Raw genomic sequence first — 27,361 nt, 5'->3', positions numbered from 1 at the left:
ATAAACACACATTTATTCAATAAATTCACTAATTCAATAAAAGTCTATTGACCACCAGCAAGAACTACCTTTTTCCTATAATGGCGATACATAAACATAAAATTACCACTGATTTGGTTAGCAAACTAGTGATTAAAGATTAACTGACAGGAAGCCTTTATACCCAAAATTTTGAGACAGCTATTCCCCTCGAGATTGATTTTAGTTTTTTTTTGCACATTAATAACTTGTGTACACAAGGTGCAGATCAGTCTATATAAAGAATAGAAATCATTTACTTCTTCAGATTCAATATTAGCATTAAGCTCTAAGGCCAGGTCAAGTACAATTCTAAACTCCTCCAGACTTCCTCACAAAGTGCTTAAGAGACTCCCCTTCTATTTTTCTATTTTCTGTACATTTATTCCAATTGCTGCTGCAGATTCACTCTTCACTTCGAATTTTTAAAGATGCAAGTCTGTAACCAGGATTCTTCCATGGGAAAAGGTGCTAAGCTGAGGTCTGGTACTTCCGATTAGAAACATGCAAGGCAAGTCACTGCTAGAAGGTGCTCTCACATACTTAGCAGCTGGCTGCTAAGTATATGAGCCCTAGGAGCCTGTTGCTTGTCTTTCAGCATAGACTGCCTTTCAGTACAGGAGGGGATCTATTATCGCACATACACACACCCCTACATTCACATTTAAAAGTTAGTTCTCCATCAGATATGCTGACAATTGTTCAAGTAATTTGAAAAGCATGACAACAATCCTATGCCAGCACAAGCTAAAAATCAAATGCTATTCAGGGGCTTACACAATTACATTTTAATACAAAGGATGACGTCCATTGATGTTATTCTGTGAAGGATAGGCTCACATTATCTGACAATTCCCAGTACAGCAACTTATCTAGCATTGAACATTCGAATTCCCTTCCCCCTGCCAAACAAAATCCAAGGAGGATCAGTAACCAGAGGACACAGATGTAAGATAATTGGCAAAAGAACCGGAGTGGGGGGGGTGGTGGTTTAATGCAGCGAGTTGTGATCTGGAATGCACTGTCTGAAAGGGTGGTGGAAGCAGATTCCAATAGTAACTTTCAAAAGGGAATTGGGCTTATCCTTGAAAAGGAAAAATTTGCAGGGTTATGGAGAGCAAGGGAGTGGAAATAATTGAATAGCACTTCCATTGAGCCGGCACAGACACTATGGGCCGAATGGCTTCCTTCTGTGCTTAAGATTCTATGATGTGGAGATGCCGGTGATGGACTGGGGTTGACAATTGTAAACAATTTGGTGTTGTAAAATTGTTTAAGATTCTATGAAGTCAATGCCAGCATTGAGCAATGACAACCCACATGCCAACAGGAACATAGGAACAGGACTGGGCCATTCAGTCCCTCAAGCCTATTCCGCCATGGAATTAGATTATCATTGATCTGGACCTCAACTTTACCCGCCTTTACTCCATATCTGTGAATACCCTTACCTAACAAAAATCTATCGATCTCGGTCTTGAAAATTTCAATTGACTCAGCATCCACAAGCCTTATGGTGGGGTGGGGGGGGGGGGGGGGGGGGGGGGGGGGAGAAAGAGAAAAGAGAGTGTTCCAGATTTCCACTACCATGTGTGTGGTAAAAGTGCTTCCCTAAATGGTGAGCTCTAATTTCAAGATTATGCTCCCTTGTTCTGGACTCCCCCACCAAACAAAATAGTTTCTCTGTATCTACCCTATCAAATCGCTTTTATCGTTTTAGCACCTCGATTTGGTCACGCTTCAACCTTCCAAATTCGAGGGAATACAAAAACAGTTTATGCAACCTGTTCTCATAATTTAACCCTTTAAGCATCGGTATAATTCCGGTGAATCCGCGCTGTACCCTTTCCAAAGCCAATATACTTTCCTGAGGTTTGGTGTCCGAAACTGAACGCAGTACTCTAGATGGGGTCTGACCCAGTGGCATTCATAGAATCATACAACACAGAAGGAAGCCACTCAGCCCATCGTGTCTGTGCCGACTCTGTGGAAGTGCTATCCAATTAATTCCTCTCCCTTACTCTGTACAATTAAAGCATCACTTCCTCACTTCTGTATTCCAACCCCCTTGAGATAAAGGTCAGCATTCCATTAGCCTTTTTGATTACTTTTTGTACCTCCGAGATTTGTTTGCATGAACATCTAAAACCTTTTACTCCACCACATCTCCTAGTCTCTCACAATTAAGAAAATATTCCAATTTGTCTTTCTCGGATCCAAAGTGGATGGCCTCACACTTCCCCACATTGAACTACTTGTGCCATAGTTCTGCCCAGTCATTCTGTCTATGCCCCTTTGTAACTCCCTACTCCCATTTACACAACTTACTATGCCTCTTAACTTAGTGTCACCTGCAAACTTGGATATCATCTCAGGTGAATGCCACTTGTCACATCCCACCAATCAGAGAACATTTCTTTTATCCCTACTCTCAGCTCCTACCTCCCAACCAATGTCACAAGGTTCCCTCCAATTCTGTGTGTTTTTATTTTTGCTAATAATCTCTTGTACAGAACCTTATCAAATGCCTTCTGGAAATCCAAATAGACAACATCCAGAGACACTCCCCTAGCCACCATGCTAGTGACCTCCTTCTCTGATAAGATTCCAGTAACTTCTCCACAACTGATGTTAAACTGGCAGGTCTGTCGTTACCTGGTTTCTTCCTTCCTCCCTCCCTTCTTAAATAATGAAGTGACATTTGCAATTTTCCAATCCAAAGGCACAATTCCCAAGTCTAAAATCTCCCATTAGCGCCATATTGTTTTGCTACATGCTTCCTTGACTTCCATATTTTAACAGTCCCCCTCTACAACAGCTGCATCATCTCATCATCCAGATCAGCCTCTTGCTGCAAGGCAAAATAATAGGAACTTAAGACATGAGAGCAGCAATACTTCTCTATCCTGACTCCAGGGAGATCATTTTATTTTCAGTCAGGTATACGGCACACATAGTAAACAATCATGTTTAACAGTCTCCAAACACAGCTACTAAGAAATTTAGATGTAAAAACTGTTTTACTCTACACAGAGTGCACTCTCTCTCCCCATAAGATCATGCTTCAATTATCCAAGTCCAAGGAGCTTAGGCACAGGTTGGCAGAGCCAAGGGTTAGAGATTCAACTGTGTGGAGGGATACTGCTGACATTTAACCAGTTTAAATAATGTTGTCCAATAGAAATTGTTGACTACAAGCCACGCCATTTTATGTCATATGCACGAGTAGAAAACACCTCACACACACTACAGCTATATGTACTTCAACATCTACCACCATTCAGTGCAAAATTTTGCAGTCTTTCTCTTTCATCACAGTTTGGAATTCTGGCATAAATTAATCATACACAGCACATCTTAGTGCAGGTTGTAGATTTTTGTCCAGCAGTCGTGAGCAGTACTTTGACTTAAGTGGTTGCTGAGAACGTACCAGAGCCACTCCTGCTCTCCATCCAGAACACAGCTGGATGCTGTTTGACCACTGCCATGACGTGCTGGTTGGAGCTGCTCATTATTGGTTGGACTTTCTCTCTTCTGATGGCCTGGAGCAGTTATTCCAATTGGTCAAGCTGATCTCAATGCTATCTCTCCTCTCCATACAATGAGTTTCCATGGTGTTAAACACCAATTTAACAGATAACCAATATGCAGTAACCACACACAACAATCAAAAAACACTCACACACTGCTTTTCGTCTTACCATTTTACCAACAAAATGCACAAAATGTTAAAGTATGCATGCCTAGGCCATATAAATGAGTTGAAATCACATGCCCAATGGTCTGGAATTCCAAAGCAGCAAGTTCTGAACACTTCTTTCATGAAATTTATTACCTTGGCTTAGTCACAACCAGTCTCAATATAGCCACTGTCGAGGTCACCAAGGCTGCAAAATTTTTCAGGTCACTGCTTCAAGGCTTGTCCAAATTGAACAAGTGTTTGGCATTTACTTCAAGTGTTGCAGTAAAAACTTTTGCAGAGTAAATTTTACTCCTTGGAAAGATTCTGAAGACTATTTTTGTGATCTGAATACTTTGAGATGTCAAAGATTGTACAAAACAAATGATAAAGTGCTCTTAAAGCAGCTTTGGTAGGCTACCAAACCCACTTTGATGGAAATATACTAAATGGACACAATTTTTTCTCTCAAGTGGGATTGCAGTGTACCCTGGTTGGGTATCTCTGCCCATACTTGTTCTACCAATACTACTCTGTAACCATCAGCAAACACAAGAAAACGATAGGGTGCTCACCTGTTTAATTTTTCCTACCTTTTCTTATGGGGAAAAATATTTCCTACCTGGTAAGTACCAGTGTCTTCCAGCGAAGATCACGAACACCACAAGTGATTAATCATGAGCACAAAATCACACACTACCCCTCTATGACAATATCTTATCACACCAACTCAATGCACCATCCTGTTGTCTCCATACTGGCCAGTTCAATATTTCCAGGCACTTAGCTAACAATTTAAAAATTAGTGTTTACACAGAATTTGAGTGAGTGCACAGTAGTTTTCTTTCCCAATGAACAAGTAGTCAGATATTCCTAGTTGCACATTATTGTTCTCAATATGATTTGTAACTGCCATCTCCAGATACCATTGGACTACTACTTCTGGTCAGGTACACAATCAACATTCCTGAAATTTCTAATTGAAACACTGGCAACATTCTATGTTTCACCTCTGCAATAACAATTATACAGAATGGCCTGAAATGCTTCTTTAATCGTTGAGTTCTTTACTCAAAGCAACATATGTTACTCAATATACAATTCTTTACAGCTAAATTGCCAGAGGCTGAAAAGCTCAAAGGCTACATTTTTCACTTTCGACTCTGCTTAAGAGTAAAAATATAGCAGCACAAAAGAACTTGCTATTTATAGCTAACAGTATGTGCTCCATTCAGCAGTTAAATGTATTCATACTAGCTGTTCCACAGCTGGAATCAAATATAATTTTGTGGCTATTAACTAGAATCACTGCCCCATCCTAGCAATTTACTTAAAATTGACAATTGTGGTTCTGTACTACTAGCAAAGTGCAACTATGTCTTATTACAGCAATTACAAAAATACTATTAAAAGAAAAGTGCCACGCACAGTAACTGCCTTGGGAGGCTTGCCATAAATGTGATTTAATGCTCCATTTATATTACAGTACTGCAATTATAAATAAGATAGTATACAGAGGCACAAGAACCATCCAAAGGGGGGTTTCTGGAGGCAAAGGTAAAAACAGTAATACTTGATGTTAGCTGTGTCAGTTTATTTCTGGCCATGGGCAGACTGATCTCAGTCCACTCACACATCAGCAATGCAATTTGACATTATTCGTCTATATGGACCTCCCTCTGACATCAGGAGAATAATAAAGTTATTGCAAATGCAATTTTTTAGTAACCATCTAGTTGTTCCAATGTTGCTGAATCAATTTGAACTACAGAACGGAGTGAATTCAGCACCATAGGAATCAGTTCATAAATTGTAGCTGTTCCGTAATATAAACTGGGCATTAAATGTCCTACAAAGTAGCACCCATTTACTTTATTTCCGTAAAGTGCACCAATACAGAGCAAAGAAAATCTCTAACATTAAGAACATGTCATCTGCCCACTATCTCAGACAGGAATGGTATGCAGCACAGGGAGACATAAGAAAAAAAGAGGCAAAAAAGAAAATACCTATTTAAAAAAACAAATGCTAAAAATAGCAGCGATCTCAAGCAAATATTCTTGATTTAAGCCCAAACTTATAACATTTACTATAGGTCTCAACAACAAGCCCTCAACTATACTATAAAATTGAGTACAGAAAAATGAATGTTTTTAGACAAAAATGATTTGACTTAAAGTGACATTACAAGCTGCAGTAATTCCTTGCCTTTGATATTTATAGAGATTGTTATTTGACAATCAATCATTAAAAGAAACACGAGAATAAACTATTCATTAAGATTACTGATGACCCATTATAAGACTAATTTTAATATTCTTTAAAAGTACTCTGGATGACTGCAGGCAGCATAAGTACATAAGAATGCAATTTTAACATCCTGATTAAAAACAATTAACTGAAGAGGGAAATTATTTGAAGAGCTTTGATCTTCCTTTAAATGCAGTTCCTCTCATGCTTTAAGATGCACAGCCTCAAAAGTGGAAATGAATAAATTCATTCCACGTGCTCTTCTTTCAGAACTCATGCCAGATAATTTCATCCTCTTCCCTTCCCTGACCAAAGCCCAAATCTCGCTACTCCCTGAAAACACAACAGCAGCATGAACCATACTTCCACTAAATCAGCATTCATTGTTTAAAGTGACAATATACTCTACAAATTACCAACTCAAAATGTTACTCAGAATATGGTCAACGCATGGATTCCTCAGTTTATAATCTCATCTACTGGTTTTGTGTCAAATCCTCATCATACACGACAACCTGCATTTATATAGGACCTTTAACGTAAAACAAAATTTCCAAGGTGCTTCACAGAAGCGTAATCCGACAAAAGTTGAAGCCAAGCAAAAGGAGGAGATATTAAGAGGGGGCAACTTACAGCTTGGTCAAAGAGGTGGCTTTTAAGGAGAGTCATAAAAGGAGAAGGATGTAGAGAGGCGGAGGGAGGAAATTCCAGAGCATAGGACCTAGCCGGCTGAAGACACAATCACCAATGACGCCCAGGAAAGGACACAGGTAGCAACGTTTTGGATGAAAAGAAGTTTATGGAGGGTGGAGGATGGGCAGCTGGCTAGGAGAACATTGGAACTGTTGAGTCTTGAGGTGATAACGGCTTTGATGAGGGGTTTGGCAGCAGTAGGGCTGTTATGGAAGTAGAAGTAAGCAGTCTTTGTGATGAAGATGATATGGAATTGAAAGCTCAGCATGCTGACTCAGTGAAAGTATGATTTGGGGTCAAATAGGATGCTAAGCTTGAGAACAGTCTGGTCGACCCGAGACAGTGGCCGGGGAGGGGGATGAAGTCAATGACAATGGTATAGGTCGTGGCAGGGGTCGAAGATGATGGCTTCGGTCTTCCCAATGTTTAACTGGAGGAAATTGCGGCTCATCTCTGACAAGCAGTCGGACAATACAGAGGCAGTGAGGGGTCAAAAGAGATGGAGGGGTAGAGCTGGGTGTCATCAGCATACATGTGGAAACTAACCCTATGTCTTCAATGCACTAAGCAGCAGCATCTAGGTGAAGAGGAGGAGAGAGCCATAGATAGGGGCAGGAAGAGAAGTCATTGCTGGAGATGTTCTGGCTAAGATTGGATAGATAAGGCTGGAACCAAGCAAGGGGAGGTCCATTCAGCTGGACAATGGAGGTTAGGCGTTGGAGGAGGATGGTGTGATCAACTGTATAAAAGGCTGCAGAGGGGTCAAGAATGACAAGGAGGGATAGTGCACCACCGTCACAGTCACAATATCATTTGTGACTTTGATTAGGGCCATTTCACTGCTGTGGCAGGGGCAGAAACTAGATTGGAGATTCAAACATGGAGTTGCTGGAAAGATGGGTAAAGATTTGCGAGGTGACAACATGTTCAAGGACTTTGGACAGAAAGGAGGGGTTGGACATGGGGTGATAGTTTTCAATGTCAGAGGAGTCGAGGCTACATTTTTTGAAAAGAGGGTTGATGATGGCAGTTTTGAAGGAGAGGGGGACAGTACCTGAAGAGAGGAATCCATTTACAATGTCAGCTAGCAGGGAGGCCAGGAAGGGAAGGTGGGTGTTCAGTTTCGTGGGAATGGGACCAAGGGAGCAGGAGGTGGACTTCACGGACAAGTTGAGCTGCGAGAGGGCACCAGGAAGAGGGGAGAGGAACTAGAGAAAGAGGCATATTCAGAGCTAGGGCGGGGAGAATCTTGAGAGGTCTGGCTTGGTGGCAAGGAGAAGGGAGGGATGCGGCAGAGGCAGCTGAACAGATGGTCTCAATCTCGGTGACAATGAAGTTCACGAGTTCCTGGCACTTGCTGTTGAAGGTGATGGTGGAGGGGCGGGTAGAGGGATTTAAAAAAGACAGTAGGTAGTGTGAAAAGAAACTGGAGATTAGCTTTGCACTCCAGGATGATCCTGAAGTAGTGAGCCGCTTTGGCAGAGGAGAGCAAGGGCCGGTAGTGCTTGATGTGGTTCAGTCAGATTTGGCGACGGATGGCTCAACTAGTTGTACGCCATAAAAGCTCAAGTCTGTGCCCCTTGGACTTAGGGGAGAAAATATGGGGGTCATACCACGGGGAAACAACCAAGTGGAAGAGTGTAAGGCTTTATTGGGCACAAGGACTTCAAAGGTAGAGCAGAAGAAAGGAACCAATAACACAGGAAAGTGATTTTTTTTTAAATGCTTCCTATGTGCAACAAATTATTTAATTAAAACCTGTATTTACTTATGTAACATATGCTCAGGCTAAACTGATCCATAACTGCAAAAGATTGTAGCATTTACTTAATGCAGCCTCTCAACTTTATCTGCAGGAAATCACCCACTATGAGCAATAGTGAAGCATTGTGCAGTTTTTCACCATTATTCTGGTTGCAGCTAGCCAAGAAAATTGCCACATTAAAAAACAAGCTATGGTTAATACAATAATCTTATGCCAATGTTCTCAGATTCATTAGTTCTTCAGGCACACAGTTTATATTTTTCTCCAATTCTACAGGCATTTGCAGAGAAAAATCTACTTCCGCAGCCTGAACCAAAACTTCACTGGCTGTTAACCTTTATGGTGAGATTCTTTGCACGGAAGTTGTGCGGGGCTAGGGGAGAAAAGCAACCACACAAATCTACAGGAAGACTAATAAAAGAACATTCAAGAGAATTTGATGTTAAACAGAGAAATTGTAACTAGACCAAATTTCAGCAATGAAATAAACATCACAGATGTATACCTTTTAACACAGGTATACATCTTTCAGGTCATGGTCACAGGGCAACCATTAATCTCTGATACAATTTTAGAACACATCTTCAAAAATCTGCAGAAAATCAGTTCTGCAGTTTAGGTTTGGAAGATGAAATATGTAGTTTGAAAGCTGAAAATACAAGTTAAATCCAAAATTTGTACCATTTTATAATAACAGATTCATAGCTCCTTGAAAGTGGAGTCACAGGTGGATAGGGTGGTGAAGAAGGCATTCGGCATGCTTGGTTTCATTGGTCAGAACATTGAATGCAGGAGTTGGGATGTCTTGTTGAAGTTGTACAGGGCATTGGTGAGGCCACACTTGGAGTACTGTGTACAGTTCTGGTCACCCTATTATAGAAAGGATATTATTAAACTAGAAAGAGTGCAGAAAAGATTTACTAGGATGCTACCGCGACTTGATGGTTTGACTTACAGGGAGAGGTTAGACAGACTGGGACTTTATTCCCTGGAGAGTAGGAGGTTAAGGGGTGATCTTATAGAAGTCTATAAAATAATGAGGGGCATAGATAAGGTCGATAGTCAAAATCTTTTCCCAAAGGTAGGGGAGTCTATAACGAGGGGGCACAGATTTAAGGTGAGAGGGGAGAGATACAAAAGGATCCAGAGGGGCAATTTTTTCACTCAAAGGGTGGTGAGTGTCTGGAACGAGCTGCCAGAGGCAGTAGTAGAGGCGGGTACAATTTTGTCTTTTAAAAAGCATTTGGACAGTTACATGGGGAAGATGGGTATCGAGGGATATGGGCCAAGTGCAGGCAATTGGGACTAGCTTAGTGGTATAAACTGGGCGACATGGACATGTTGGGCCGAAGGGCCTGTTTCCATGTTGTAACTTCTATGATTCTATGATTCTATGATTCTATTTAATACACTAAAGGTGCTACATAAAGCTACCCAAGGCGCTTCACACGAGTAATTTTCAAACAAAATTGGACACCGAGCCACGTAAGGAGATATTAGAACAACTTGGTCAAAGAGGTAGTTTTAAGGAGCGTCTTAAAAGGAGGAGCAAGAGGTAGAGGGGTTTAGGGAGGGAATTCCAAAGCTTAGGGCTTAGGCAGCTGAAGGCACGGCAGCCAATGGTGGAGCAATTAAAATTGGGGATGCGCAAGAGGAAAGAATTGGAGGAGCGCAGAGATCTCAGAGGGCTGTAGGAGGTTACAGAGATAGGGAGGAACGAGGCCAAGGAAGGATTTGAAAATAAGGATGAGAATTTTTAAATCGAGGCATTCCCGGACCGGGAGCCAATGTAGGTCAGCGATGATCGGGGTGATGGTTGAACGGCACTTGGTGCGAGTTAGGATACGGGCAGTAGAATTTTGGATGAGCTCAAGTTTATGGAGGGTGGAAGATGGGAAACTGGCCAGGAGAGCACTGGATTCGTCAAGTCTAGAGGTAACAAAGGCATGGATGAGGGCTTCGGCAGCAGATGAGTTGAGGCAGGGAAAGAGACGGGCGATGTTATGGAGGTGGAAGTTGGCGGTCTTAGTGATGGAGCGGATAGGTGGTCAGAAACTCATCTCAGAGTCAAATAGAACGCCACGGTTGCAAACGGTCTGGTTCAGCCATAGACAGTGGCCAGGGAGAGAGAGGTGGAGGGTGCGGCTATGGAACAGAGTTTGCAGCGGGGACCAAAGACAATGGCTTTGGTCTTCCCACTATTTAGTTGGAGGAAATTTTTGCTCATCCAGTACTGGATGTCGGACAAGCAGTATGACAAATGAGAGACAGTGGATGGGTCGAGAGAAGTGGTGGTGAGGTAGAGCTAGGAAAATTAACGTAACCAAAATTTAAACAAAGTACTTTGGGTACAGCACCAAAATCTGCTACATTAACAGTTTCACAATTGTGCCTCCTTTTATAATACAGCACTATTGCCAGGATATTTGTCTCTTGTCAACTGTTCTCACTCTTATCTCTGCATTTTCTGTAACAAGTCCAAAAGGCTGAAATTGAGCTGAATCTAGTGAGTGACAACAGAAATGAATGGCTCTTCAGATAATTTGCTTTCCTGTACAGGAGATACTTTTAGTTTCTCTTTACATGTAATTGAATAACTAATACTTGCACAGTAAAATTTTAAAGCAGGAAAACAGTTTGCATATTCCATAACATATCTTCAATGATTCATTCTCCAATTTTCACCAAATAATCTTTGCATTTTTCATGTTTTATCCCCATGGCGCTGAACTATGCCAGAGTACAGCTCAATGACACCTTACAGCATTGCTATTTTTTTGTCAATTCACCACCACCCACCCCCTCCCTCACCTCTCCCTCCCCACAAAAAACAAATGTAGTTATTCTTCATATAAAAGCCTGGGCAGCAAACAATTTGGCCATGGAGATAATCACAACCAAGCTTGTACTGGTTTCACCTGGTATACAAAGACACATCTCTGATTAGAAACAGAGTGGATTGAGGACTGATTTTTTTTTTATCTTCCCACTTGGTGGCACCATGTGTTACTGCTCCAACATGCCACCTCAAAAGTATTGAGAAATTGTTTACCTAGCCAAAATGAGATCCATTACAACAGTGGGTATTTCAATAGTCCTGATCTACTATCGCCTACCTTTCACCTCGCCGCATCTTGAAATTCCCTTCAGCGGGTACACCAAATCTAGAAGTCTATTTTGACCTAAAACAGAACATATTTTAGCAGTGAATCACAAAAGTCTGAACTAAAACATCACTCTACCTCTGGCATGCAGCAAATGGGAAAACACTATCAAACAAAAGCCTTTCATTTTAGGTTCAGGCAGATGCATTAATTTTCTGTTGTCAATAAAGACCCAAAAATTGCTTCCTATCAGCTTGTCTCACATACTTTTTATTCCAAACATGGCATAATTGAAGCTAATGGGATTTCTTAAGATCCACATGACACCACACAAGTTTCCCCCCCCCCCCCCCATCACCATAAACATACTGTGCATACTGGCTGAAAAATGCAACCAGAATACAAGAACAACTTGCATTATGTACCACCTTTGATGTAGAAAAACATCCCAAGGCACAACAAATTGAGAATAATTCAGCCCTCAGTAGGCTAATGCTTCTTGGTCTCATTTGGAGAAGCTGCCTCTTGGTAGTGTATCTGTAAGCTACAGGACAGGATGCATAACTTCCTTAGCACAAACATCAAGTTCTGACAAAAAGTATGTTAAACATCTTACCACACCACTGACAGTTGAGTCCCTGAAAGAAGTATACTTAGCTCAAATCGGTTTCTCACATTCATCTGTCATTTAGTGAACATCATGAAAAGTAATAGCAAAATAAAAACAAAATCACCCTCTACAAAAGTAGTCAATGCCCCAACTAAAAGACAAGCAACAATTGAATCATTGAAGACTGATATGTACAAAACTGAACAGCAAGCAGTTATTTTCAGCATTGAAGTGCTCAGACGATAACTCGTCAAGAATGACTGACTTTGATCTTACTCTGATCTGTAAGGGTTTAAATTCCATCGCAACACTTAGTTAACTCCTTGGCTTGGTAATTATTTCCACTCTAAACTTGGCAAACAACTGCAGAAGATGGCTGGAAATGCTGATAACAGTGGGGTTACTCAAGAAGGTTCACCCAACATATTAATGTCAGCAACTCCAGGGTTCAACAATAACTATCTATCCAGATATGGAATGTCAGTCACTAGGAGGACTGAAGAGAAAACAAGTTGCATTTGTATAGTGCCTTCAACTTAAAAGAAATATCCCACAGCAGAAAAATTAACATCTAGCCAAGAAGAAACTAGGAGGAGTGACTAAAATCTTGACCAAATAGATGGATACGAAGAAGGTTTTTAGAAAGTAGAGTGGAAAACTTTAGGGAGGGTGTGCCAGAAGGTAGTACTGAGGTGGCTGAAGGATTGGCCACTAATGGTGAGGCATGCACAAAAGGAAGCAAAAAAGGAAGAAACGAACTTGCATTCATATAGCACCCTTCACATCCTTGGGTTACAAAGCATTTCACAACCAATGAAGGATATGTAAATACGGACATCAGGGAAGCATACAACAAAAATAATGTGGTTATAATAAAGATTTTAAGTTTCATGTGCACTGGGTGAAGCAGGGAACATGCAATGGGTGAAGCAGAGGACAGCTCAAATTGTAAAGACAATGAATTTCTGGAATGTATTCAGGAATAGAATGTATTCTAGAACAATATGTTTTAGAACCGAAAGGTCATTCTATATTTAGTGATGAGTAATGAACCAAAATTAGTTCAACCAACAGCGCATTCTATATTTAATGGTGAGTAACGAACCAAAATGACCTTTTGTCATTTAAATCACTCTTGCCCTCCACCCCATCACAGACCTTCCCCTTTGTTCTTCCCCACCTCCCCCCCCCACATCTCTGAACTTGCTTAAAAACTGCTAAATCTTTAACTTCTTCCAGTTATGACGAAAGGTCAAAACCTGAAACGTTAACTTTGTTTCTTTCTCCACAGATGCTGCCTGACTTGCTGAGCATTTCCAGTTTTTGTTTCAGATTTCCAGCATCCACAGTATTTTGCTTCTGATTTGGTTAACTATCTGACAGTAATGGAACATCTAAGTCTGTTTAACATCAATTGTTGAGAAATTACTGGAATCTATCATCAGGTTCAGAGTGACTCAACATTTGGACAAGTATGAGTAGATCAGAGAGTCAGCATGCATTTGTGAAGGGTAGGTCATGTATGACTTTGGTTTAATTTTTTGTGCAGGTCACTGGCACAGTGGATAGGAGACTGTCTATGAATGTGGTCTATATGGACTTTCAGAAGGCCTTCAATAAGGTCTCGTACAAGAGATTATTAGCAAAAATGAGAATGCACGGAATTGGACGTAACCTTGTAACATGGGTTAGTAATTGGTATGCCGGTTGCTGACAGAGAGTAGGGATAAAGGGAATGGTCTCTGATTGGCAGGAAATGACAAGTGGTGTTTCCCAAGGATCTATATGGGTCCTCAGCTTTTCACCATATAAATTAGTGACTTGCATGAAGGAAGAGAGTTGCATATCCAAGTTTTCAGATGACACTAAGTTAGGAGGCACAGTAAGTTTTGTAGATGGAAGCAGGAAGTTAAAATTTTAAAAACTAAGTGAATGGGCAAAACTATGGCAGATTGAATTCAAGTGAGAGGTCCAATTTGGATACAAGAAAGACAAATCGGAATATTTTCTTAATGGTGAGACTAGGAGCTGTGCAGAAGCAAAGGGATTTGGGTGTCCATGTACATAAATCACTAAAAGCCAGTGCATAGATGCAAAATGTAATCGGAAAGGCTAATGGAACGTTGGCCTTTATCACAAGGTGGTTGGAATTCAAAAGGAAGGAAGTGATGCTTCAATTATACAGAACCTTGGTCAGTCCCCATCAGGAGTACTGAGTTCAGTTTTCGTCACTGCATCTCAGGAAAGATATATTGGCCTTGGAGGAAGCGCAATGTGGATTAACCTGAATGATACCACGGCTTCAAGGTTAAATTATGAGAACAAGTTGTGTAACCTTGGTTTGTATTCACTTGAGTTTAGAAGGTGGAGGGGTGATCTAATTGAGGTGTTTAAAATGATAAAGGGATTCAATTGGGTAGATACAGAAAAACTATTTCCTCTGGTAGGGGAATCCAAAACAAGGACATAATCTTATTAGAAAGGGTAGTAGAAATCTGGAACTTTATTGCCAAAAGGATGTGGATGTTGGGTCAATTTAAATTGTTAAGACTGTGAATGATAAATTGTTGTTCGATAAGGTTATCAAGGGCTATGGAAAAAAGGAGGGTAAATGGAGCTGATGTACAAATCAGCTACGATCTAATGAAATGGCGAACAGACTCGAGTGGCTGAATGGCCTATTCTTGTTCTTATGTTCCTATGTATTTTTGAAATGGAGTCACTGTTGTAATGTAGACAAATGCAGCAGCCAATTTGCACACAGCAAGGTCTCACAACAGCAATCAGATACATGACCGGATAATCTATTTTGATGATTGTTGGTTGAGGAATAAATATTGGCCAGGATACCTTGAGACTTCCCCTGCATTTCTTTAAATAGTGCCAAGGGATCTTTTGCGTTCACCTGAGGGGGCAGACAGGGCCTCGATTAAACATCTTAGCAAAAGACGGTACCTCCGGCAGTGCAGCACTTCCTAGGTACCGCACTGAAGTGTGAGCCTAGAATGCATACTCAAGTCTCTGGAGTGATGCCTGAATTCTGGCTCAGAGTCTACGACTAAACCAAGGCAGACAAGGCTGAAATCAGAGGAACCTGGTGTTCAGCAGATGATATAGACGTCGAGGAGTTTCGGGGGGGGGGGGGGGGGGGGCGGGGGCAGGGGGCAGTAAGACTGCTGAAGATTTTATAAATGAGGACAAGAATTTAAAATATGTGCTGAGGAACAGGGAACCAGTTAGAATGTGAATGATGGGCAAACAGAACAGGATACACATAGCAGAGTTTTGGACAAGATCCAGTTTACAGCAGGTGAGAATAGAGGCCAGTAAGGCAAACTTCGGGAAGAATTAGGTCTGGAGATGACAAAGACATGTATAAGGGATATGAATGTAAAAGGTATGATCAGTAAGTTCGCTGATGATACAAAAATTGGTAGGGTGGTAAATAGCGAGGAGGATAGCCTCAGTCTGCAGGACGATATAGATGGGTTGGTCAGATGGGCGGAACAGTGGCAAATGGAATTTAACCCGGAAAAGTGCGAGGTGATGCACTTTGGAGGGACTAACAAGGCAAGAGAATACACAATGAATGGGAGGACCCTAGGCAAGACAGAGGGTCAGAGGGATCTTGGTGTGCAAGTTCACAGATCCCTGAAGGCGGCGGAACAGGTAGATAAGGTGGTAAAGAAGGCATATGGGATACTTGCCTTTATTAGCCGAGGCATAGAATATAAGAGCAAGGAGGTTATGATGGAGCTGTATAAAACACTGGTTAGGCCACAGCTGGAGTACTGTGTGCAGTTCTGGTCGCCACACTACAGGAAGGATGTGATTGCTTTGGAGAGGGTGCAGAGGAGATTCACCAGGATGTTACCAGGGCTGGAGCGCTTCAGCTATGAAGAGAGACTGGGAAGATTGGGTTTGTTTTCCTTGGAGCAGAGGAGGCTGAGGGGGGACATGATTGAGGTGTACAAAATTATGAGGGGCACAGATAGGATGGATACTAAGGAGCTTTTTCCCTTCGTTGAGGGTTCTATAACAAGGGGACATAGATTCAAGGTAAAAGGCGGGAGGTTTAGAGGGGATTTGAGAAAGAACTTTTTCACCCAGAGGGTGGTTGGAGTCTGGAACTCACTGCCTGAAAGGGTTGTGGAGGCAGGAACCCTCACAACATTCAAGAAGCATTTGGATGAGCACTTGAAATGCCATAGCATACAAGGCTACGGACCAAATGCTGGAATATGGGATTAGAGTAGACAGGGCTGATGGCCGGCGCGGACACGATGGGCCGAAGGGCCTCTATCCGTGCTGTATAACTCTATGACTCTCTATGACTCTAAGGGTTTCTGAAATGGAGGCACTGAAATTGGGGCAGAGGCAGGAAACTTGCAGAGGTGGAAGAAAGTAGGGGGATTTAAAACTCAGCTCAGGATCAAGCAGGATACCAGGATTGCAAAATAGCCTGGTTCGGCCTAAGTGGCCAGGGGTAGGATAGAATCAGTGGCAATGGAGCAGAGTTTGTGGTGGGGTCCAAGGACTATGGCTTCGGTCTTTTCAATGTTAAGCTGGAGGAAGTTCTGCCATCCAGAACACGTCTGACTATCAGACAGCACGGAGGCAGTAAAGGAATCGAGAGATGCGCTGGAGAGTTGGACCCTGGTATTATCAGCAAACAAGTGAAAGCCATGGCTGCAAATGATGCTACCTAGAGGCAGCATGGAGATAAGGAAGAGGGGACCAAGGATAGATCCTTGGAGGGTCATGGAGGTGACAATGTGGAAGGGTAAAGAAGCAGAAAGCTTAAAGATTAAAGGAATTTGAACAATGAGTTTTGGAAGAAAGAGACACAGAGCTGGAAGGCAATGACACAATCAAAGACTGTATGAGAGGAAAGAAGGATCAACTAGCATGTGGACCAGGTAGGGGATTTGAGTGCTGACAAGTTGAATGTGGAGAGGATCAGCGAGCAAGAAGAGGGTTACTTAGATGAGATGAGTTTTCAAGGGTCGGGGTGGGGGGGGTGTGGAACAAAGATAGGCGAGAAGCTGCAAAAAGACAGTGGTCCTGGGCTAAAGTGGATAGAGCATCCCTCTTGTATAGTGCTACGCCAGTCGAGTATTCTGTACCTGTACCAAAGTCCACTCTCAACAATAGGCGCACACAGCTGGGCAATCAAGTATCTATAAAGTAACAACAGAAAATGCTGGAGAAGCTCAGCAAGTGAGGCAACATTTGTGGAGAAAGAAACAGAGTTAACGTTTCAGGTTGAAGACATTTCGTCAGATCTGAGTTAACTGTTTCTTTCTCCACAGATGCTACCTCGCTTGCTGAGCTTCTCTAGCATTTTCTGTTTTTATTTCAGATTTCCAGCATTTGCAATATTTTGCTTATGATCTGTAAAGTAACAAGCAGATCAGCATTGTAAGAGTTGTTGCAACTATGCACATCTGCCTTAATGCTTCCAGGAATAAGAACTGTAGCAGCTCAAAATTCAGTCCAAAAAGATCTACAAAGAATGTCAGCAGCAGAGCTTCATGTAATTCTTCTCTTACTGTGCAACAATATTAATGCTTGAAACTTTGTCCCTTTTAAATGCAGAGTTAATCACAACATGATAAAACCTGATTGCTGGGGCATGCATTAAGCTATGGGATACTCCAACACAATTTCTTCCGATCTTTCTGTGGCTGCAGCAACAAACACCACCAAACTTAACTTGCGCATCTCCTTCCTACAGTTTCTCTGACTGCATACCACTTTATGGCACCCAAGATACAATGTTTATGGAATGCTGTCAATGCAGCATAGAAAGATTTTCTAGTAATGATTCATTATGCCAACTTGATTTAGCAGGTGTAGTCCATTGGTGATTCAGTGATTAAATGCACTGTATGGATACAAGCCAAGAAAGTTAGTTCTAAGTTCAATTCCTGCTATATATTGCTTTAGTCATTTTCAGTTGGGGTGTCTCAAGGGATGCTGCGATGGCCAGCAGCATTCCACATTCCTGCCTTCTGCAGTGGAAGGGGGAGGGGGGAGAAGAGGAGGAGAATCATACAGCGCAGAAGGCGGCCATTCAGCCCACCATGCCTATGCTGTCTCCTTGAAAGAGCCATCCAATTAGTCCCCCCCTCCTGCTTTTTCCTCATAGCCATGTACATTTTTCATTTTTAAATATATAGCCAATTCCCTTTAGAATGTTACTATTGAATCTGCTTCAACCAGCCTTTCAGGTAGCACATTCCAGATCATAACAATTCGTTAAATAAAAAAAATCTCATCTCCTCTCTGGTTTTTTGCCAATTATCTAAATCTGTCTCCTCTGGTTACCGACCCACCAGCCAGCAGAAACAGTTTCTCCTTATTTACTCTAACACAACCCCTCAATTTTCCATTAACCTTCTCTGCTCTATAGGAGAATAATGCCAGCTTATCTAGTCTCTCCACATAACTAAAGTCGCTCATTCCCGAGAAAGAATAAATAATGAAAGGGGGGAAAAACTCATCCAGAACTCCTCCTCCAGAAAATACATCCTTAATTAGACCAGCAATACTTTGACACTGTACACATGTGATGAATGTCCATTTGGGCAAGGCCTTGTAAAGCTGTCACCCATGAGACATTATTCCAGTCTGAGTAGCTGAATTCAGGAATGGCAGCAAAATGACAAGGGGAAATAAAAATTATTGGTGGGTGGCATTTAAATCACTTTCCAAAATGCTATGGGCAACAGTCAAAAATATATTTTTCTTTACTGTGACATATTGAGGCAGTGAAACCAAGATTTACTCCAAATATAGGATACTGCACCAATGATCTGGGAATTACATCTACACAATGGTTAATTGATTAAATACAAGGCAACTTTTCAAAATGTGCTATGAAAACAACACTGATCAGAAGCAGGATATAACAAATATCTCCACTCAAGGCTGACCACAACATATTTGTGACTTCACAGCTTATCAGTTATCATCACACCATGGCTAACCATAATCTTTTCTTCTAAGTTCATGGAATGTCTTTGCAATCTGTGCAAAGGTTAATAAAACTGCAGTAAGGAAATATCTTTCTGTGCCATTATTCAGCCCTTCAATTCTAAATCTTCAGAATGACAAGAAACCCTCAGTTTTTGTGAAAGCTCCAAATTGCTGATTAGAGACAAAAAAGGAGATCTTCTTGTGGAGGCAAAGAGTATGGCTGAGGTACTAAATGAATACTTTGCATCAGTCTTCACTAGAGAAGAGGGTGCTGCCAATGTAGCAGTAAAGGAGGAGGGAGTAGCAATATTGGATAGGATAAAAAAAAATAAAGGAGGTACTTAAAAGATGGGCAGTACTCAAAGTAGAAAAGTCACCCGGTCCAGATGGGATGCATCCTAGGTTACCGAGAGAAGGGTGGAAATTGCAGAGGCTCTAGCCACAATCTTCCTATCCTCCTTAGATATGGGGATGGTGCCATCGGACTGGACGACTGCAAATGTTACACCCTGTTCAAAAAAGGGAAGAGGAATAAACCCGCCAACTACAGGCCAGTCAGCCTGACGTTGGTGGTGGGAAAACTTTGAGACAATAATCCAGGACAAAATTAATTGGCACTTGGAAGCGTATGGACTACTAAAAGAAAGTCAGCATGGATTTGTTAATGGTCAAATCGTGTTTGACTAGCTTGCTTAAGTTCTTTGACGAAGTAACAGAGAGGGTTGATAAGGACAGAGTGATTGATGTGTATATGGACTTTCAAAAGGCATTTGATAAAGTATCAAATAATAGATTTGTTAGCAAAATTAAAGCCTATGGGATTAATGGGACAGTGGCAGCGTGGATACAAAATTAGCTAAGGGACAGAAAAGAGAGTAGTGCTGAACGGTTGTTTTTCAGATTGGAGGGAAGTATTTAGTGGTGTTCCCCAGGGGTCGATATTAGGACCACTGCTCCTTTTGATATATATTACTTGGGAATACAGGGTATAATTTGAAAGTTTGCAGATGACACGAAACTCAAACGTAGTAAACAACGTGGAGAATATAAGACTTCAGGAGGACAGAGACAGACAGATGAAATGGGCAGACACTTGGCAGATGAAATTTAACGCAGCTAAGCGTGAAGTGATGCATTTTGGTAGGAAGAATGAGGAGGGGCAATATTAAATAAATGGCACAATTTAAAAGGGGAGCAGAGAGACCTGGGGGTGTATGTATACAAATCTCTGAAGTTGAAACGGCTGTTAAAAAAGCAATTAGGATCCTGGGCTTTATTAATAGAGGCATAGAGTACAAAAGCAAGGAAGTTATGCTAAACCTTTATAAAACACTGGTTAGGCCTCAGCCGGAGTAATGCGTTCACTTCTGGGAACCACACTTTAGGAAGGATTTCAAGGTCTAAGAGAGGGTGCAGAAAAGACTTACTAGAATGGTACCAGAGGTGAGGGGTTTCAGTTATGTGGCAAGACTGGAGAAGCTCTGATAATCTTCTCTGCTGTAAAGTGAACTAAGAGGAGATTTGATGATTGTGAACAGTTTTGATAGAGTAAATAAGGAGAATTACATAGAATTTACAGCACAGAAACAGGCCATTCGGTCCAACAGTTCCATGCCGGTGTTTATGCTCCATACAAGCCTCTTCCCTCCCTATTTTATCTAACCCTATCAGCATATCCTTCTATTCCTTTCTCCGTCATGTGTTTATCTAGCTTCCTCTTAAATGCATCTATGCTAGTCACCTCAACTTTAATTCGTTCATGGGATGTGGGCATCGCTGGCAAGGCCAGCATTTATTGCCCATCCCTAATTGCCCTTGAGAAGGTGGTGGTGAGCCGCCTTCTTGAAACGCACTACTTGTAGTAGCGAATTCCACATTCCAATAAGAACATAAGAAATAGGAGCAGGAGTAGGCCATAATGCCCCTCAAGCCTGCTCCGCCATTCAAAAAGATCATGGCTGATATTCTACCTCAACTCCACTTTCTCGTTCTATCCCCATATCCCTTGATTCCCTTAGTGTCTAAATATCCATCGAACTCAGTCTTGAATATACTCAGCCCTCTGGGATAGAAAATTCCAAAGATTCACAACCCTGAGTGAAGCAATTTTTCCTCATCTGGGTCCTAAATGGCTGACCCCTTATCTTGAGATTATGATGTTAATTGTATCCACGTGATTTATATCAATTAGTATTAATTGTATTCAGGTGGTGTGTATCAATTGGGGCTCTCCTGTATCCATAAATGAGAGCTTATCTAGGGTGTGGTGTGTGAATAAAGGCTTGGAAGCAACTGAAGACCAGGCTCTAGTATTCTATCCTTCACCACCTGGCTATCCAACATGACCACTAGTTCTAGACTCTCCAACCAGGGGGATCAGCCTTTCAGCATTGACCCTGTCAATCCCTCTCAGAATCTTATATGTTTCAATGGGATAACCTCTCATTCTTCTAAACTCCAGAGAATATAAGCCTATTCTACTCAACCTCTACCCATAAGACAACCCTCTCATCCCAGGAATCGATCTGGTGAACCTTCGTTGCACCCCTTCTAAGGCAAGTATATTCTTCCTTAGGTAATGAGGCCAAAACTGTACACAGTACTCCAGGTGTGGTCTCACCAGAGCCCTATATAATTGCAGCAAGACCTCCTCACTCTTATGCTGTAACCCCCTTGCAATAAAGGCTAACATACCATTTCCTATCCTAATTGCTTACTGTACCTGCATGTTAACTTCTGTGATTCATGTACAAGGACACCCAAATCCCTTTGACTACCAACATTTCTTAATTTCTCACCTTTTAAAAAAATATTCTGCTTTTCTATTCTTCCTACCAAAGTGGATAATTTCACATTTCCCCACATTATAATCCATCTGCCACCTTCTCGCCCACTCACTTAACCTGTCTATATCCCTTTGCGGTCTCTTTGCGTCCTCCTCACAGCTTACTTTCCCATCTAGCTTTGTATCATCAGCAAACTTGGAAACATTACACTCAGCCCCCTCATCTAAGTCATTGATATATATTGTAAACAGCTGAGGCCCAAGCACTGATCCTTGCGCACCCCACTAGTTACGATCTGCCAACCCGAAAATGACCTGTTTATTCCTACTCTCTGTTTTCTGTCCATTAACCAATCCTCAATCCACGCTAATATATTACCCCTAATCCCAAGAGCCCTAATCTTGTGTAACAACCTCTTGTGTGGCACCTTATCGAATGCCTTTTGAAAATCCAAATATATTACATCCACTGGTTCCCTCTTGTCTACCCTGCTAGTTACACCCTCAAAAAAACTCAGATTTGTCAAACACGATTTCTCTTTCATAAACCGTGTTGACTCTGTCTAATCATATGATTTTCTAAGCGCTCTTTTACTACGTCCTTAATAATAGATTCTAGCATTTTCCCAACTACTGATGACAAGTTAACTGGCATATAGTTCCGTTTTCTCTCTTCCTCCTTTCTTGAATAGCGAGCGGGGTTACATTTGCTACCTTCCAATCCTTGGGGATTGTTCTAGAATCTCGGGAATTCTGAAAGATCAAAACCAATGCATCCACTACCTCTGCTGCCACCTCTTTTAAAACCCTAGGATGTGAGTCATCAGGTCCAGGAGATTTGTCGACTTTTAGTGCCATTCATTTCTCCAGTTCTTTATCTTTACTAATCTTAATTACTTTAAGTTCCTCACTCTCATTAGGCCCTTGGTTCCCCACTATTTCCTGTATGTTTTTTGTGTCTTATATTGTGAAGACAGATACAAAATATTTGTTTAACGTCGCTGCCATTTCCTTATTCCCCATTATAATTCTATACACTTTCTGGGTAAAGAAGTTTCAGCTTAATTCCCTATTGGATTTATTAGTGACTATCTTACATTTATGGCCCCTAGTTCTGATCTCCTTCCCAAATGGAAACATCTTCTCTACTTCTATCCTATCAAACGCTTTCATAATCTTAAAAGACCTCTATCAGGTCACCCTTCAGTCTTTTCTTTTCTAGAGAAAAGAGCCCCAGCCTGCTCAATCTTTCCTGATAAGTATAATCTCTCAGTTCTGGTATCATCCTAGTAAATCTTTTTTGCACCTTTTCCAGTGCCTCTATATCCTTTTTATAATATGGAGACCAGAACTGTTCAAAGTTCCAAGTGTGATCTAACCAAGGTTCTATGCAAGTTTAACATAACTTCTCTGCTTTTCAATTCTATCCCTTTAGAAATGAACCCCAGTGCTTGATTTGCTTTTTATGGCCTTATTAACCTGTATCGCTACTTTGACTGATGTGTATCTGTACCCACAGATGCCTCTGCTCCTCTACCCCATTTAGACTATTATCCAAACAGTATGTGGTCCCCTTATTCTTCCTACCAAAATGCACCACCTCACACTTATCTATATTGAATTTCATTTGCCAATTACATGCCCATTCTACAAGTTTATTAATATTTCCCTGTATTTTGTCACAGTCCTCCTCAGTATTAACTATACTCCCCAATTTGGAGCAGTCTGCAAATTTTGAAATTGTACTTCTGATTCCAGAGTCCAAATCGTTTACGTAAATGGTGAACAACAGTGGTCCCAGCACCGATCATTGTGGAACACCACTTTCCACTTTTTGCCAGTCTGAGTAACTACTTTTAACTCCTAAACTCTGTTTTCTGTTTTGTAGCCAGCTTGCTATCCATTCTGCTACTTGTCCCCTGACTCCACATGCTCCGACAGGTACATTACTACTATGCAGTGCCTTATCGAAGGCCTTTTGAAGATCCAAATATATTACATCTACTACATTACCCTTGTCTACCCTTTCTGTTACTTCTTCAAAGAATTCAATAAAGTTGGTCAGGCATGACTTTCCCTTTTGAAATCCATGCTGACCGTTCTTCATTATATTTTCGGTTTCCAAATGTTTTTCTATTACATCATTGTGTAAGCATTCAATTATCGTTCCTACCACCGACGTTAAGATAATTGGTATATATCTCCCTTTTTAAATATAGGAATCACATTTGCATCTGCCAGTCCTCTGACACTATTTCCTTTTCTAATGAATTTTTATAAATATGTAGTAGTGCCTCTTATCTCTTCACTAACTTCTTTTAATATGCGCAGATGCAATCCATCCGGACCTGCGGTTTTATCCTCTCTAAGTTTGATTAGTTTATCAATTATCTCCCCCCTTTTATGAAAAACTGTTTGCAGTGGCAGAAGGGTCGATAAACAGAGGGCACAGATATGCGGTGATGGGCAAAAGAACCAGAAGCGACATGAGGAAACTTTTTTTTTATATAAACGCACAGAGTTGTTATGATCTGGAATGCACTGCCTCAGAGGGCGGTGGAAGCACATTGAATAACAACTTTCAAAAGGGAATTGGATCAATACCTGAAGGGAAAACAAATTTCAGGGCTATGGGGAAAAGTGGGACTAAATGGACAGCTCTACCAAAGAGCCGGCACAGGCACGATGGGCCGAATGGCCTCCTTCTGTGGTGTATCATATACTATGAGTAACAGCTTCATCTTGAATCCAGAACACTACACAATACTTCTGAAACATATTCATAAATCTCATATTGGGACCAGTTGAATTTTCAAATAGGCAATAATTTACATTAATTAGCAAACCAACTTTTAATTGTAGCAGTAGGATACACAGATAGTATCACGAATCAGTCTTAAAACTGTCCTTGAAACAGACACACGGTTTGGGACAGATTTATTAACTTTTGCTATTTGTTATTATGCCACAGAGGGCAACAACAGTAACATTCTCTGTAAACACTGCTGGCTATGAACCTTAACCAATCATTACCCAGCACGTGTAAAATATCATCACAAAATATTATTGGCAGTACATTGTTTAAAGGGGTTCAGATGATAATTTAAGAACGCAAGAAATAGGAGTAGGCCATACAGCCCCTCAGCCTGCTCCGCCATTCAATAAAATCATGGCTGATCTTCGACCTCAACTCCACTTTCCTGCCCAATCCCCATATCCCTTGATTCCCCTAGAGTCCAAAAATCTATCTACCTCAGCCTTGAACATATTCAACAACTCAGCATCCACAGCCCTCTGGGGTAGAGAATTCCAAAGATTCACAACTCTCTGAAGAAATGTCTCCTTATCTCAGTCTTAAATGGCCAACCCCTTATTCTGAGAATACGCCCCCTCGTTATAGATTCTCCAGCCAGGGGGAACAAGCACTAAGCATCTACCCTATCAAGCCCCCTCAGAATCTTGTATGTTTCAATGAGATCACCTCTCCTCCTTCTAAACTCCAGAATGTATAGGCCCATTCTACTTAATCTCTCCTCATAGGCCAACCCTCTCATCCCAGGAATCAATCTGGTGAACTTTCATTGCACCCCCTCTAAGGCAAGTATATCCTTCCTTAGGTAAGGAGACCAAAACTGTACACAGTACTCTAGGTGTGGTCTCACTAGAGCCCTATATAATTGCAGCAACACCTCCTTACTCTTATGCTCTATCCCCCTTGCAATAAAGGCTAACATACGATTTGCCCTAAATTGCTTGCTGTACCTGCATGCTAACTTTTTGTGTTTCTTGTATGAAGACACCAAATTTACATACCACTCAAAATATCTGAACCCTTCCAATTCAGTTAGAACTCTACAACTCATGCTCATGCATGAGCTGCTCCACTCAAAAGCTAGCCTGCATGGGAAAAGGAGGAATCAACCATAACCAGTAAACTACAAGTCATTAAAAGCTATGAAATTGGACCAGGAGACAGTTTAATTTCCAGCATCACATGGGATAGTCTACATTGAAATCTCAAAACTCCTATGTTGAAGCACATCCAAGTGTCAAAAGAACTTTTTTTTTACAAGCATGATCACATTGTTGGGCAGCAAAATTACTGTTTACAGAAATGGAACAGAAACAGATGGCAATACACCACTCAAACAGTTCAGATGTCACACCAGAAAAGCAAACTTCTTGCAGTTAAGAAATATCAACAGAACAGGGGCACTGTTTTAAACTTACAGTCACCTATTTATTATTCCGTAGACTAGATGGAATGTAGGTTTTGCTCAAGATTTCAACTTTTCTTGTCAAGTGAAACCATATAAAACACAAGAGACAAGATGATATAATTAAAAGAACGGTCAGATGGGGTAAAGTGACCGATAAGCAGATGATGTATATAACAGTCACTCACCAAAATAATGTCTATCTATATAGCAAGCTCTTGGAGAGTGGAAACTAGATCCAAAAAGTACGCCAACGTTATATATAAACAGAAATGGCCTGAGTTGTCCTTATTACACCCGGTAGTATACGATTTATAAACACTGACGTTTTTCTGTTGAGTTACTTGGTGCATTTTGTGTTTAAATATTAAAATGCACAACAAATGCAAACAGACACAAACACACCGCGTACTCATTGCCTTGGCGGAGGAGGCGATTGGCTCTCACTTTGGGGCCTCTCAGCTCGCACTTCAGACACCAGAAAGCTCAATCACCCCCCCCCCCCCCCCACCTCCCTGATCCCCCGGCATAAACAGAAAGCGAGTAATGCCCCAGCTTCTCAAGCGTTAACTGCGTTTGTCTGTTAATTGACTGGAGAGTGCGGCCCAGCCCCCTGACTCTCAAGGGGAAAACCGGACCCAACAGCGCAATAAACAAACGGCTCTTCTTCACCCGTGGCCCGTGCCGAGCAGCACAAGCTCGCCGCCGTCCATTTAATCGGGGCTCCGCCGAGCGGCGGCCGCTCCCAATCCCCCGGCTCCCCCAGGCCCCCAGTGCTCCCTCTTACTTACTGTTTTGTTTATTTTGTCCCGGCCGTTCCCGGGGCTACTTTCGTCGCCCAGCTGCGCAACAGCGTCTCCCCGCCCGAGCCCGCCGCACAACCTAACTTGCACCGAGGGAGGGGGCGACGTTTTGACAAACAGCGGCCCTCGACCACTCAGCGATCGAGGAGGCCCCCCAGATGGGCGGGGTCACTTCGCACCACGTGACCCGACCTTGCTCCCTCGCGACTGGCCGATAGGCCTCGAGCAACAGGCGGGCTCGGGCTCGCGCCGAGCCATCAGGTTCGGTGGAAACGACGCGGCATTAAAATAAGAGTGGGCGAGCAGGAAGGGAGTGGTCTGGGAGAGGAGCTCCACCGTGCCCTTGTGGAAGCTGTTAGAGCGAGTAGAGGTAGGCGTTAGGCCCGGCTGTGTTACTGCATCGCGGAAGTGATAGGAATGACCTTTCATCTCCCCGCCTGAAAGCAGCAGCTCACG

General features: G+C 41.9%; 1 protein-coding gene across 2 annotated transcripts in view; it reads right to left on the bottom strand.

Moving 5' to 3' along the window:
- tesk2 (testis associated actin remodelling kinase 2) overlaps nucleotides 1-26,976 on the bottom strand; it is a 100,991-nt gene extending 74,015 nt beyond the window's left edge. Inside the window, exons 1-2 of one of the 2 annotated variants that reach the window (XM_067990133.1) lie at nucleotides 26,894-26,976; nucleotides 11,522-11,587 (exon numbers count right to left, since the gene is read on the bottom strand). The gene's annotated coding sequence lies outside the window, so the exon portion shown is untranslated. The remainder of the gene's footprint in view (nucleotides 1-11,521; nucleotides 11,588-26,893) is intronic. The other variant, XM_067990134.1, reaches the window with a different exon arrangement.
- Nucleotides 26,977-27,361: the final 385 nt, after the last annotated feature.

Source organism: Heptranchias perlo, chromosome 9 (genome assembly GCF_035084215.1).
Source record: "Heptranchias perlo isolate sHepPer1 chromosome 9, sHepPer1.hap1, whole genome shotgun sequence".
NCBI classification, from domain to species: Eukaryota; Metazoa; Chordata; class Chondrichthyes; order Hexanchiformes; family Hexanchidae; genus Heptranchias; species Heptranchias perlo.
This window is presented reverse-complemented; position numbering and strand designations above follow the sequence as displayed.